Raw genomic sequence first — 15,108 nt, forward strand, 5'->3', positions numbered from 1 at the left:
TATTTAAATTTAAATTAAAAATTCAGTTCCTCAACCATACTAGACACACTTCAAGCGCTTAACAGTTTTATGTAGCTTATAACTACAATATTGACAGCACAGATAAAGAATATTTTCATCTTCACAGAAATGTGTACTGAATAGTGCTGGTTTAAATTATCTTTAATTGGTGAGATGTTGATAATAATTGGTTTGTGTCTAAAATATGTTTCATCATATAGAAGACATTAAAGATATTTTCACTAGGTGTAAAATTCTAGGTTGGCAAGCTTTTTTCATTTCATATTGCAGACATCATTTCACTATTTTATGACTTCCATTGTTGTTGAGAAGTCATCTTAGTGTAATTCTTATTCCTTTGATGGTTATCTTTTTCTCCAGCTGGGGATTTTTCTTTATGTCACTGGTTTTCTGCAATTTCATTATGATATGTCTACGTGTGGATTTATTTTTATCTTAATTAGGATATACTGGGATTCTTGAATCCCAGTTTGGTATCTTTCACTGGTTCTGGAAAATATTAGCCATCATATCTTCTAATGTCCCATTTTCTCTCTCCTCTTCTTCTGAAATTCCAAATAAGACCTTTTTACTCCATGCTATCTCTTACCCTGTCTTCTATATTTTCCACTATTTTGCCTCTAAGCTACATCTGGATAATTTTGTCTGGTCTATATTCCAGTTCAGTATTTTTTCTGATGTGTCCAACCTGCTGCAAACTATATAGTTAAAATTTTAATTCGGTTACTATATTTTTTATTTTCAGTTGTATTTTTTTCAAATCTACAATGCCACTTTTTTTATAGTTTCCTATATTGTCTTCAAATTTGTCATTTATTTCTGTAAACACAAGCAAGGTTTTATCATGTATCTTCTAATTCTAATACATGATGCTTATGAAAATCTTTTTCTGCTGGTTCTTACCCATGTTTCCTTCTCTTCTTGTATGCCTGGTTATCTCTAACTACATGATGTTCAATATCCTTGTAAAACTATTTGTGGGGAGGCCTAAGATGAAGGAGCATTCCTCAAAGGCATTTGCTTCTGCCAAGCACCTGGGAGACACTACCAGTCAGGGACCAACCTAAATTAAGTCATGGCTTAAGGTTCCCTTACCTTGCTAGGTCATGGCCATAACTATAGAAACTTCTGTTTCCTTTCTTTCTTTTCCTCCTGTTCTGCTCAATACCAAGACAACTTTCCTTGAAATCCCTTGATATTTGGCCAGAAAGCAGACAATGAACTGCAAACTATATAGTTAAAATTTTAATTGTGGTTCATCTTTACCCCTCAGATATAGACATACAACTCCAAGCCTAATAGGGAAGGATCTCTTATAAGACTTTACATGTCCACATGTTGGGTAAGCTCTGAGTCTTGATTTGTCTGGGTTACTCCAAAGGCTGATGATCAGAAACCGAAATTTCTTGATATCAGCAAACATGCTCAGGGCAAAAGTGGCTTCAGTTCTCAGGTATTCTGCTAACTTCTCTTGGTTTAGGCTTTCTTCTAGATTCCTATATCTTCCCAGTTCTTCAAAGCTCTCAAAGTAGTATTTTATATATCTTATCCAGCATTTTCAGTTGTTCTCAAAAAGAGGACTGGTCTAAATAAACTAGTCCACCATTACCTAGATGCAAGACTTATTTTGAAGTAGAGCTAATAGGACATTCTGATGTATTACGTGTCAGTGCACAAGAAAAATAGGAGAACAATTAACATCTAGGCCTGAACAACTTGGTGAAAAGTGGAATTGCTTACTGAAATAAAGATTGCAAAGTGGAATAGGGTGAGTCAAACATCTGGCCATAGACTTGTTAAGTTTGAGATGCTTTAACTAGGTTATAAATTTCTTCCGGGTAGAAACACGATTTTAGTGCCATTTGTACTCATAATACTTTAGAACAGTGCTGCACACAGTTGGCATTCAAGTAACCAAGAGTTTCTCTACCTCAGCACTATTTATATTTTGGGCCTGACAGTTCTTGGTTATAAGAAACCATCCTGCATATTGTAGGATATTTAGCAGCATCCCTTTTCTCTACCCATTAGATATCAATAGCACTCTCCTCTATCCCATTTTATGACATCAAAAAAAATGTCTCTAGATATTCCTGATTGTCCCCTAGGGGCAAAATCACCCCTGACTGAGACCATTAATTAAATGCTACTTGAATTAAAGTTAATTTATATACACTATGCTATTACTATCCTTTCATGCAAATGGACACTTCAAAGATATATGAGGTAAGAGTCCATCCAAGCCCAAACTATAGCCCAGCCCAATCCAGCATTTCTCAGCCCAATCCAGCTAAAAAGGACGGCAGTACTGAGAAAGGGAATGGGTAAAGAAGTAAGCACAGGTTGGATGTGATGTAACAATTTCACCCTTATTTAAACAAGATCATTTCCAACTGTTACAGAAGTCTATATATAAGATTATTTGTAATTTTTAAAGCATTAAAAAAAAAAAAACTTATTGCCAGTAAAACATTTTCTCTTCAGATATAAAATGGTTAAAATTTTTTAATCTCAAGAATTACTTAACAGCTTTTTTATTGCTATTCCACACCCAAATCTTCATTAACATAAACCTAAAAAAGAACTACTAAATTCATTCGCAAGTCCTGACATGTATGTATTTTATCTGTGCTCTCCTTTTACTTTTCTAGCCAAATATAATCGAGTAAAAGTCATATGGATAAAAGACCTCAAAATTCAGATTCTGAACTATAACTCTCTCAAATAAATTTTAAACCCCAAATTATGTAGCAAGAGATTAAGGCAGCGCCCACAATGTGTGATTTCTTTCATCCATTAGGGTAAAACTTTGTCTTATATACAGTTACTCCCAAATGCACTATATATATATACACACACATATATATAATACTTTTATGCTCTACTATAAACGTCCCAGTTTTAATATTGTATTAAATCTTACAATATAATCTCACCTACTCTAAAGATCACTTCCTTATTCAAAGCTATTTTTATTTCTTTGAATTTCAGGTACCAAAAGACATAATTAAGTTGGAACCATGCTGCTAAACTAAGTTCCTATATTTCATATGTTATGTATTCATCAGATATACAATTGCTATTTCTCTACATTCTATCTGTGCATACCAATGTCCCTATTTGACTGTAAAATTATGATATCATTACAAAGCTGTTTTCCATAAAACCTAGAATATGTCTTTAAGGATAAAAAATATATATTGATGACTATTTAATATTCATGTTTAAGATAAGCTCAAGTTCCGTATCTAAAGTATGTAAATTACACGAGAACTAAAAAGGAGTATTCATTAATTAGCATGTCCAGAACTTCCCACACATATACCAAAACCTAATCTTCCTCTTGTATTCCCTGATGATGCTACCACCCTCTTTACCTTCTAAATCAGAAATCTAGGAGTTATCCTCAACTCCTTCCTCTCCCTCATGTCCCTACAAATAGTTGGTCATCAAGTCCTATAAGGTCTACTTCACTTCTTTTTTTTTTTTTTTTAGGCAATTTTCATAGACCGCAAAAATCCAAACACAGAAATGTATACATTGAAAAGTCTCAATGGAAGCATTTACACTACTCCTACCCTCCTCCCAGCCACAACAAGTAATTATTTTTACTAGTTTCATGGGTATCCTTCCAGTATTCTATAATTACCAAAAACCAACATTACTACATACTGTTCTGCACTTGCTTTTCTTACCACATCCTGGAGATCTTTTCCTATTAGTTCATAGACAGCTTCCTCATTCTTTGTACAGCTGCTTAGTATACTATTGTATGGATAGGCCTTAGTTTACTATAGATGGACAGTACTGCTATTATAAACCCTGCAATTAATAACTTTGTAGATGTATCATTTCATTTTGTATAACTGTAGGATGAATTCCTTGAAGTAGGATTAGTGACAAAGGTAAATACAATTGTAATTTTGACAGATATTGCCAAATTGCCCTCACATCATTTTTAAATTAGTCCTTTTCTTACCATTGTCTTTATCACTGCATTATTATGCCTATATTAATGAAGAACCCCTTAAATGGTCTCCCTCTTTCCCCAATCATTGTCCATCCAACTGTCAAACTGATCACTATTATTTTTAATGAGTTTTTAAATATATAATAGCTAATTTTAAAATGTTAAAGATTACTGAAAAGACTAAAGTCCCCTCTGATCATCCCTATCTCTACACCTAAAACCCAATCCTTTATCCACAACCTGAGGGTTAATCACTATTATCAGTTTACTATTTATCTTACCAGACCGTATTCTCTGCATTTGCAGGCATATATATGTACATACTCGCCCCCAAAAAATAGTAGTATTGATCTGGGTTTTTTCCTTATATAAATGCTATCATTCTGTATATACTACTCCGCAATGTATCACTCAACAGCATATGTAATTTATTCATTTTAAAAATTGTTAATTATTCCATAGTATAAATATACTAATTTACTTATGACCAATTTTGCTTATTTTTCCAGTTGTTTACTATTATAAACAATGCTGCAATAAACATACTTGTACCTGCCTCCTTATGCACATATAGAACTGTTCCTCTAATGTAGAAAATGGATGTTTGTTGGGAATAGCCTTTAAAATTAACAGATAACTACCAAACTACCCACACCAATTTATACCTTCAAACTAACTGTATAACTTATACTCCCAACAATAGTTTACAATATTATTTTCTTACATATAAGCCACTCTTATTATCAAGCCTTTTAAAGTTTTGACCGTATGAGTTAAAAAAAATTTTAATCTCTCTCAAATTACTAACAAGATTGCATATCTTATCAAATGTCTGTTGGCCACTTATGCTTCCTTTTCTGAAACTGCCTGTTCACATTCTTTAATTATGTCTCTATGTCACTGTTTCTTTGTAGGAGTATATTATATATCTTTCTGGTTTATTATGTATGTTGCAAATATTATTCTCGGTCTGTTTTAAATTTCTGTATTTTGAATGTTGTCATAAAGTCTTAAACTGTGGTCAAATTTATCAAATATCTTTCTAAAACATAGATATAATCATGTATTCCAATCACCTATAGAACACAGGATCTAACCATTTGTATTTAACTTGAAATGAAAAATAATTTAAGTAGTTGGCCACCTACCATTCTACTTCAAAACACAAGTCCCAAAATTAGCCAGAATTGTGAATTCCCCATTACTTCAGTAGGTCTCAGTTCTCAAATGCTTCTTATAGAGTGAACTTCACATTGCAATGGGTAAAAGTTTAATGTTTAAAAAGACTTTTTTGGTACAACATAGTCTATAAATGTAGGCCAACTTCCTCTAGGGCACAACAGAGAAAACACTGCTGTTTCACCACGAGAGGAAAAACTGGCCATATTGGTCTTATTGAGAGATGATATCTCTATTTCCCACGTGGCAACTTCCCACAAGTAATTCTGAATATATGTAATTTTCACCTAATTGCAAAATCATTGAGTAAGTGATTACATTTCGGACCTTTAAGGATCTGTTCCATGCCTCACTGCAGCCTCATCAACTCACCACTTCCGCCCCCTTGGATTTATACTCCAACAATACAGTTACCTATAATTACTCCTATGTACTATTCTATCTCGTGATACCATTCCTTTATGTTATTCTGCGTGAGAAATCTTTGTATTATCTCAATTTACCTGACCCAGTATTCATATTCTTCCTCCAAAACCCAGTTCAGACATTACCTCCTCCAATAAGCTCCCCTTGATCTTCTTAGCAAAAAAAAAAAAAAAAAAAAATCATTTATCTACTCTCTCATTGTGCTCTGAACCTACTTCCATTAATATTTGGATTCCACCATATTTATGAATGATTAGTTTATAAGCTCTCCTCTCCCATAAGCCTCAGAAAGTTGGGCATGGTTTATCTAGTTTTATGTATATTTTAGTATCTAGCAGTTTCTAGAAGCCCACTCAGTAGCTATTTGCTAAATTAAACAAGTCCTCTCTATTTAGCCTTACAGTAAACACTAAAAAATTACACACACACAAATTAAAGTTGCAACATTTAACTGAAAATATTTTACAACCTGAAAAAATATGTGGATTATTTTTAAAAAGTAATCAGTATATAGTTCAACTTTTTATAAGTAGATAGATACCATAGATCAGTGTTTTTAAAACTGTGGGTCATGACCCCTTAGCAGACTGTGAAATCATTTTAGTGGGTTAAAGCCAATATTTTTTAAAAATCAGTATATATCAAGTATAATAACGTTGCATGAATTTGTTCGTTATACATATGGGTGCACAGACAACCAATGTGTACATATGGTAACGATATAAAATAATTTACTGTGAATGGATCACAATAAAAAATAATTTGAAAGCTACTTCCAGAAAAAACTTTAAATTAGCAAACAAAATGATGCAGTCCAGAAAGGTTTCGTCAATGAAAGACTTAACCATGTGAAGTGCGTACTACTTCTCTAATCTATCACTCCCCCTTATTCTTCTGCTCTAACTACTCAGTCTTAGTAATTACTCAAACAAGCCAAATTTATTCTCTCCTTAGGGTCTTGTACACATTGTTTCCTCTGCCTAGAAAGCTCTTCACTTAAATAACTGCATAGCTAACTCCCTCATTCTAGGACACCCAGAGAGAAGCTTTCCCTGACCACCTAAAATAGCAACCATCTCCCACCATTCTATGCCTTTATCCAGTTGTATTCCTTTTCACTGCACTACCACCTGACATTTGTTTACAGTGGCCCTCCTCCTCCCCACCCCTAATGTCAGCTCCACAAAAACAGAGACTTTGTCTTGTTTTGCTCATTAATATAACACCAGAGATTAGAACAGTGCCTGGCACAGGGCAAACATTTCTGAATAGGCTCTGACAGGCAAGGAAAAGGAAAAGGAAGAACACATGGAGCTGTGCCTGAACATGGTATATTACAGAGGAAATACTAGCTTGATAATGTTAAGAAGTAAAGAATAAAGTTGAAGAAGCAGAATAGAATATGAAAAGGTCTGAAAGCCAGAAAGTACAGTTTGGACTTTATTCTGCAGACAATTGGGAGCAAAGGGTGATCCATTCCAACATTTTATTCAGCACAAGTTCAATTCACTTTGCCTGGCACAATGAGAGTGCAAAGGTCAATACCACATGTTCTCGCCTTGGGCTCCTTATATTTAGTAGCAATGGATTCGAAAAGTGTTTTACAAAGATTATTCTGGCAGCCATAAGCAGGATGAACTTGGAGAAAGGAGACTAAAGCAAGAAAGGGCAAATAATAGGCAATGAAGAATCCCATAACAAACAGATCCAGTAAAGAGTAATCTAAAGAACTGCTAACCGATGGATATAAGAAATAAAGGAGAAATATGTACCACAGACAACTTGAAGTTTTAAGCATGATAATAAAACTAACAAAGAAAACGGAGCAGGTTGGAAGTTGGGTAATAACAAATCTAAAAGTGATAAAAATTCCTTGAGACTTCCAATGGAAATATTTGGTAAACCACTGGAGATAAAAACCTGGAGAGTAGACACTTAGGAGTCACCAGCATATAAAGCAACCACCTGAGAGAAGACAAAAGAGAGGAGCAGAGGACTAACTGCTGAGAATAGCGCTAAGAAGATCATGAAACAACAACAAAAAAACAGAAAAGTAGTAGTAAAAAAGGGGAAACCAGGATGGCACACTAATATGAAGGGCAAAGAAAGAATGTTAAGAAGCCTAAGTGGAAATCAATACATTCATGCACTGCATATGACATTCCAGTTGACGACAGACTTCATATATAATGGTGGTTGCCTAAGATTATAGTGGAGATGAAAAATTCAACTATCACCTACTGCCAGCATAGCAGTCCTAATGTCGTAGCACAACACATTACTCATGTGTTTATGGTGATGCTGATGTAAACAAACCTGCGCTGCTAGTTGTATAAAACTATAGCACATATAATTATGTATCGTGCATAATAATTAAAAATGATAATAACCAACTGTTACTGGTTTACATATTTACTATGCTACATTTTTTATCTTTGAGTATACTCTTTGTACTTAGAAAAGAATTTTTTGCTGTAAAACAGTATGCCGTGTTATGCCAGGAGCCTCATCATACATCTCGTGTTTATCGTCTCTCTTGATTGCATCATTTTCTCTTGTGCATGATTTAATCTTGTGTTGTTTTGTACAGTAACACGTGTACAGACTTGTAGCCTAGGAGTAATATGCTAAACCATACAGCGTATGTGTACAGTAGGCTATACCATCTACATTTGTGTAAGTGCGCTCTATGTTTACACAATGATGAAAACGGCTAACACATGTATCCCCACCATTAAATGGCCCATGATTGTAGTAATATATACATATATATCCTGGTTGAATAAAATCAGGATGAAGCCAATACTAATGGTAAGGATGTCCCTTGAAGCAACAGTCTGAATATAACATTACAAAACTGCAGCAAGATAGAAAAGAAGTAATTAAAAAAAAACTAAGGGCAGCAATTTTACCTAAGATTTTTCAAAAAAACAATAAACTGAAAGAAAACAAAGGAGATAGCTGGAAAGAACAGAAGCAATAGTTAATCAAAGTGGACTTTTCTTTTCTCCCAAAATATAGAAGTCTGTACATATTTGAAAGCAGGGAGGAATAACCATTCCAAGTAATGATCAAAGTGATCAGAGGTAAGAAAAGTGTGGCAGCAAGATTCCTAGAAAAGCAAAACATTCCACTTTCATTCAATTTACAAAATAAGATGAAAAGAAGAGATTTGTCATGGTGACAATGAAAAAAATGAGCAAGCATGTACTTATATTTTCATTTTCAGTTAAGTAGAATTCAATGGCATCTTTTGAGAGAGAAGATATGAGATAACAGAAAATATGAGATTTATAAAATAATTGTCAAGGAGTAGCAAGGCCCACTGGAACTCTTAAGCATAAATTTATAGTGGCAAAAAAAGATCATAATTATCCATCTTCCTCCATAAATACACTGCAATCTTTGAGGAAAGAGAGAAAATAGATGGTAGAAAGATCTGACAACAGGAGCCTCGTAAAATATGAAAGAGGTGACTCATGTCAAGTTCAGGCTATATCTAGTGTATACAGAAATAAGCTAAAGGAGAGAAGTTGAGGGTCCCTATGAACAGAAGAGATAAAGGAACAAAGATGGAGAAATCACATGGGCAGAGATCAAAGTTCACATAAGCCAGTTAAGATGTAAGGGAAATTTTTTAGATCATTCACCTATATATCTACTGTTTGCTATGGTCTGAATGTATGTATCCCTCCCCGCCACCCACCCCAGTCCTCAAATTTGAATGCTGAACACCTAATGCCCAAAGTGACAGTATTAGAAGGTGGGGCCTTTGGGAAGTGATTAGGTCATGAAAATTGATCATGAATGAGATTAGTGCCCCTATAAAACAGACCCAAGGATAGCTACCTTGCTCCTTCCACTATGTGATAATACAACAGAGAAGTCTACAACCCAAAAGAGGATTCTCACCAGAACCCAGCTATGCTGGTTCCATGATCTTGGACCTCCCAGCCTCCAGAACTTATAAACAACTCTTGTTTATAAGCTACTCAATCTCTGGTATTTTCTAATACCTCAAACAGATTAAGACACTTTAAATTTAAAAAGATATATTCACCCCTATGTTCACTACAGTACTATTCACAATAGCCAAGACATGGCAGCAACCTAAGTATCCAATGATGGATGAATGAAGATGTGATATATATACACAATGGAATATTACTTGGCTATAAAAAGGAATGAAATCTTTCCATATGGATATGGGCCTAGAGGGTATTATGCTAAGTGAAGTTAAGACAGAGAAGGACAAATACCATGTGATCTCATTTATATCTGGAATCTGAAAAACAAATGAACAAAAGACTCATAAAGAACAAACTCATAATTGCTATAGGGGAGAGGGTTGGGGGGACGGGTGAAAAAAGTAAAGGAGAGTAAGTACAAACTTACAGTTAAATAAGTCACAAGGATGTGATAGGGAATATAGTTAATAGTGTCATTATAATTGTACAGTGACAGAATGGTCACTAGATTTATCTTGATCACTTCATAAGATATATAAATGTTGAATAACTATGTTGTACACCTCATAATACTGTATGTCAATTATACTTTAATAAAATAATTTTAAAAACATCTTCCTCTGCTTGGATACAGAGAGGATGACTGGATGTCAGAGAGACTGCACATCCAATAATTTTATCTTGAGAGGAAGTGACTTAATTCCAATGTTCAGTTCTATATTATGACCTAGGGTAAATATCCACCTCAGTTTCCACATTTACAGAACAGGGGAGTATGTTAAAGAGAGGCACCATGGAGGCCTACACTCACCTTTAAAGAATCACTGCTGTAGTTAACCATCAAAGTAGAAATGTCTTATCCTTCAAGTATAACGAGACAGAAAAAGCTATCAGAGTTAATACTCTCAAGCCTCTTCTGGACAAGATTCTACACTATGCAATAAAATCACAGTATTGGTGGATTTAGCATATTTTCTAATGACAGGAAATGGAAGTGAATATTTTGTTATTTTCTAATTTTTCAATTTTAAGTTACCATGGATTATAAAGTTAAATAATATGAAAAGGTATGTGTTTAATATTAAAATAAATCAGGATTCAAAATTGAGTAAATATTCTACAGGTTCCTTAATTATAGTTCCAAAATCCAAAAAAGTTCTAAAACCCAAAATAACTTATTTGGCAGTAAAAACCTTACCTGAACTGACATGAAGCTATTTATAGTCCTTATTTACTGCATTTAGTGTAAACGTTCATACGTTTTGCTACAGAAATAGTAACATATTTGAAGAGGGATATTGCTCTGGACTCTGTTCAAAGGTTACTAACATTACCGTGCCTATATCCCCCTCTCCCCTGCCAAAAAAAATCTTAATTCCAAAACCTATTAGACCCCAAGTTTTTGGTGATTTATGACCCTATAATTGCTAACATTTACTGAGTTATTAACTATGTGTCAGACATTGTTCTGTACATTTTATATGCAGTAACTCATTTAATCCTCCCAACTACCATGGAGCTATTATAATTATCCCCATTTTACAAAGGAGGAAAGAGAGGCAAAGAGTGATTAATTGCCTAAAGTCACATAACTAGAGAATTAACTATGCTAGGATGAATACAATTTAAAATATTACACATAATTGAAGAAAACTTAACAAAATAGAGAACTGATTATAATAGGGTGGTAGTAGGAGTCAGTGATATTTTTCTCTATTCAATTAATATATTACTTCTAGAATGGTAAGACTTTTAAAATACAAAACATTTCAAGCACTTGCCAGTTCTTTTATATGCAATTCCTAACTTGCATTATTTGCATAGTATAAAATCCAAACTACTTAGCTTATGTTAATTTCTTTAATTTTTAATTGGCATAAGATCTTAATATCCTTTTAATTACAAGCAATACACAATATATATTCATAAAAGTTAGAAAACTTGGGGAAAAAATAATCACCTATAAACCTATGCTCAGAAACAACCACTGATCAATGTGGCACATATTCTTCCATATGTCAATGTTTTTTTAACCAAAATGAAATTGTTTTTAAATGTTTTTACACTTCCATATATCAAGACATCTTTTCATGTCTTTACAATCTTTTTAATGGCTAGGCAGTACCCTACTGTCCTAGAGATATAGCCTAACCATCACTGTGAAATATTTAGGTTGTTTACAATTTTACATCATAATGATCAAGTCACTGGCTATACAAACTGCTTGGATCCAAGTCCTGGCTCTACCACTAACTCTGCTACCTAGGGCAAGCCAGCTCATTTCTCTGTGGCTTAGTCTTCTCTTCTGAAAAATAGGGATATTACTACTTCATGGTTAATGTGGGGAGGTCAAATGTGTTAATACACAGCTTTTATTACCAACAATGCAGCAACTGGCATGCTCACAGCTACCAATTTGATAGTACCTTTACTATATCAAGATAAATTCCCTTAAATGAGTTTCCACATCAGAAGGCTTTTGAGTCTGCCAAATTACAGCTGGGTTTAAAGACCTCATCAAATAGCTCTCTCACTTTATACTTATTTCTCTTCATCCAAGGAAATGAAAACTATGATCCAGTTAAGCTAACTAGCTTGATTTACTCAATTAGCTTTTGTTCTGCTTTTGTACCTGCAAACCTAACCATATTTCATAAAATCTGTCTATAGAGAACTTAAGGACACCAGGCCCAAATCTTCGCTCAGCACATCAATTCCTTTACCCGACAATCCCTAACTTTAAGTCAGTGAGAGCAGAAAGCCTACCACGCAAAACATCCCATTATATTTTTACTGTTTTAAAGTTTCCTTGTAAGAATGTTGAAATCTGCCTCCTTCTAACTTCTACCCATTGATCCTAGTTCCTCTGGGCAGATCAAACAGAACAGTCTGACCTGTTCGACAGACTTCAAAATATATAACGACCATCATTTCTTAAATGAGGTTTTCTTTGGGCTGAACATCACGTTTTTTTAACCTTTCCTCCTTTCCATCTCCCCTATGATCAAAGTCCTCTAGATATAGTCTATAGTTCAGTGCTTTTAAACTTGAGCGTCTACCACCTGGGAAACTTGAGAAAAGGTGTCCCAGATCCTATTCTACTTAAGTTTGGGCCTCTGTGGGTTTTTTAAATTAGCTCTCCAGGTGATTCCGATATAAAATCTGAGAACTGATACAAGGTCCCACTTATGAAAGTACGCTACCTAAAAAGCTGACATAATGCCCCAGGTATAATATAACCAGTAAAAAAAGTAAAATGAGGAAAACACCATGTTCTTTCCATATGTTGGTCTACCAACTCCAGAATGACACATTTTAAAAAAATTATACTACAGCATCAATTCATATTATATATCTGCAGAGAGAGCGAGCAGAGATGGAACCCATCAGTGAGTTTATCCACATTAAAGCTACTTACAAAAGGACACTGTGCCCTTAAAAATGCACCCTCAAAATGAACTCGATTCAAATATTTCACATAATGACCTGAATTCCTTATGACTTGTTTGCTTTACCTATTATTATTTCTAATTCATGAGGTACTCAAGGACTAAAAGTAAAAAAAAAAAAAAAAAAAGTCCATTCTACGGGAGATGAGGCCCATTATAAATACATCTTTGAGATGGGGGCGGGGGAACAAACCAAGATCCAATCTGATATTTTCACTTGAATAGCAAACATCAAAAATATACCTGGTATTTTCTAACAACTACATGAAGAATGACCAGATGCTTCCTGTTGATGGAACAGTAGAAAACTATAGACTGAGAATCAGACTAGAGTTCACAGAAACTGGAATTTCATTTAGCTTCATTTCAAAACCATTAAGTCAAAGTATGGCCTTAAGTTTTCACACATTTACAGTATAATTGTCCCCCAACCTAGAAAACCAGATTAATTCAGAGATAGAGAACGTGAACTCTAAATAACAAAGTTAATTCTAAGGGTAAATACGTGCATTACAAAAGTATTGTTTCCCCAAAGGTTTCACTGCAGGATTCCTTTTAAATATGTAGGAGCTCCTACAGTGCTTTGAAAAGCGTCCTAACTTCAAAAAGTACATTTACACAAAAGTTTCCACATGCCTATCTAAAACAGAACGCACGTTTTACTTGTGTACATCACTAAAAATGTTGTAGAATTAAAAATCAAGTTTAATTACATGAAATATTTTCAAATGCTCCTGAATCTCCAGGATCACATGTAGATTATGCAATCTTTATTCGTGATGTTTATGCAGCTAAATCCCAAATTTTAAAAAGCTAGAGCTTTACAAAAAGTATAGAAATCTTCTTATCCATCTTTAAAATGCATCTGGTATAATATCCTGACTTGACTTGTGAGGATAGAAATGACACATTTCTCAGTTTAAAAAAAAAGACATGAGTATACAGTGGAGTTTTCCAGAGGTTACATGGTGATACTACAACAGATTGAATGTAGATTTAAGAATCTAGCTGTCTATTCAACCATTTTAAAAAACTTGTAGAAATGTAAAACGATGTCACTTTTGCCTAACATCTCACTTACGTTAACATGCAATGAATTTATTTTTGTTATTTCTGGGGAAATACTTAAATAGAGAAAAAAATAAGAAAAATAGATAAAGCCGTCTTTAGTTTCTTTAAATTCAAAGTATGAGCCTGAAAGTGGGAGTGTCAAGGCTGATGGTTATGTCTGTGAGAAATTTAAACCAAGTTAGGTGGGTCTATATTTAAGATTAAGTAAACTATATGCAAAAGAATTTTTGACCACTAGCTTCTATATAATACATTATAGTGCATCTTTAATTCTGAGATGGCAAATTGCAAGGATCCTTTACTGACTACATTAAACCATTTTCCAGATAAAAATTGTACTTCAGAAAGCAACTTGCCTGAATGGAGACAGCAAATCAGTGTCCGGAGAGAGCACTTAAAATGTTTCCACATTACCAAGCCCCCTTCAGAAGCACTGTGGTCGCTGCCCCTCCTTTGAACAGATGTCTGCTCGCCACAATCCAATCAGATTTAAAGCAAGAGTATGTGTACTGCAAACAAGCTTAAAGTGGGAAAACACACACAAAGCGGGCCTATCATTCCTTTGGTTTCAGTTTTCACGATGCACCTTTGAGGGTAGGCACGCTGATTCAACATGGTAGGAGAGATTCAACGAAACACCCTAAAGACATACTGATTAACTGCCCAAGAAGAAATGACCTGGCAAAATTCTCAACTTCTTTCCCGAAACCATGCACCCGCAGATCCCGGCAGTCAAGTCCCCAAAGCAGAAGTCCCAAGCATCCAGAGTGGCAGGCTTCGTGCCCTCAAGACTCAAGTCCCCGCAGCCGAGGCTGTCGCTGTGGCAGTCCCGGACGGGACTGGCTCTCCCGTTAACCTTGTCCCGACCGGCCGCTCCCGCTGCCGCCCGAGCGCCTCCCGGCCCTGGGGGCCCCGCAGCATAGCGCGCCCAGGGCTGGCCTTCCCCGCCGCCCCGTCTCGGCTCCAGCGTGCCTGGCGGGGCCATCAGGCCGCCCAGACAAAGAGACCCGCGGCCCCCGGGGCA

General features: G+C 35.1%; 1 protein-coding gene across 8 annotated transcripts in view; it reads right to left on the bottom strand.

Annotated features, from left to right (window-relative positions):
- The window catches only part of GABPB1 (GA binding protein transcription factor beta subunit 1), a 58,081-nt gene that overhangs the window by 42,127 nt on the left and 846 nt on the right, over positions 1–15,108 (bottom strand). Inside the window, exon 1 of one of the 8 annotated variants that reach the window (XM_011355095.2) lies at positions 14,441–15,071. The exons of the other annotated variants lie outside the window; for them this stretch is intronic. The gene's annotated coding sequence lies outside the window, so the exon portion shown is untranslated. Of the gene's footprint in view, positions 1–14,440; positions 15,072–15,108 lie in introns of those variants that run through there. 8 annotated transcript variants of the gene reach the window in all.

Source organism: Pteropus vampyrus, unplaced genomic scaffold (genome assembly GCF_000151845.1).
Source record: "Pteropus vampyrus isolate Shadow unplaced genomic scaffold, Pvam_2.0 Scaffold19, whole genome shotgun sequence".
NCBI lineage: Eukaryota > Metazoa > Chordata > Mammalia > Chiroptera > Pteropodidae > Pteropus > Pteropus vampyrus.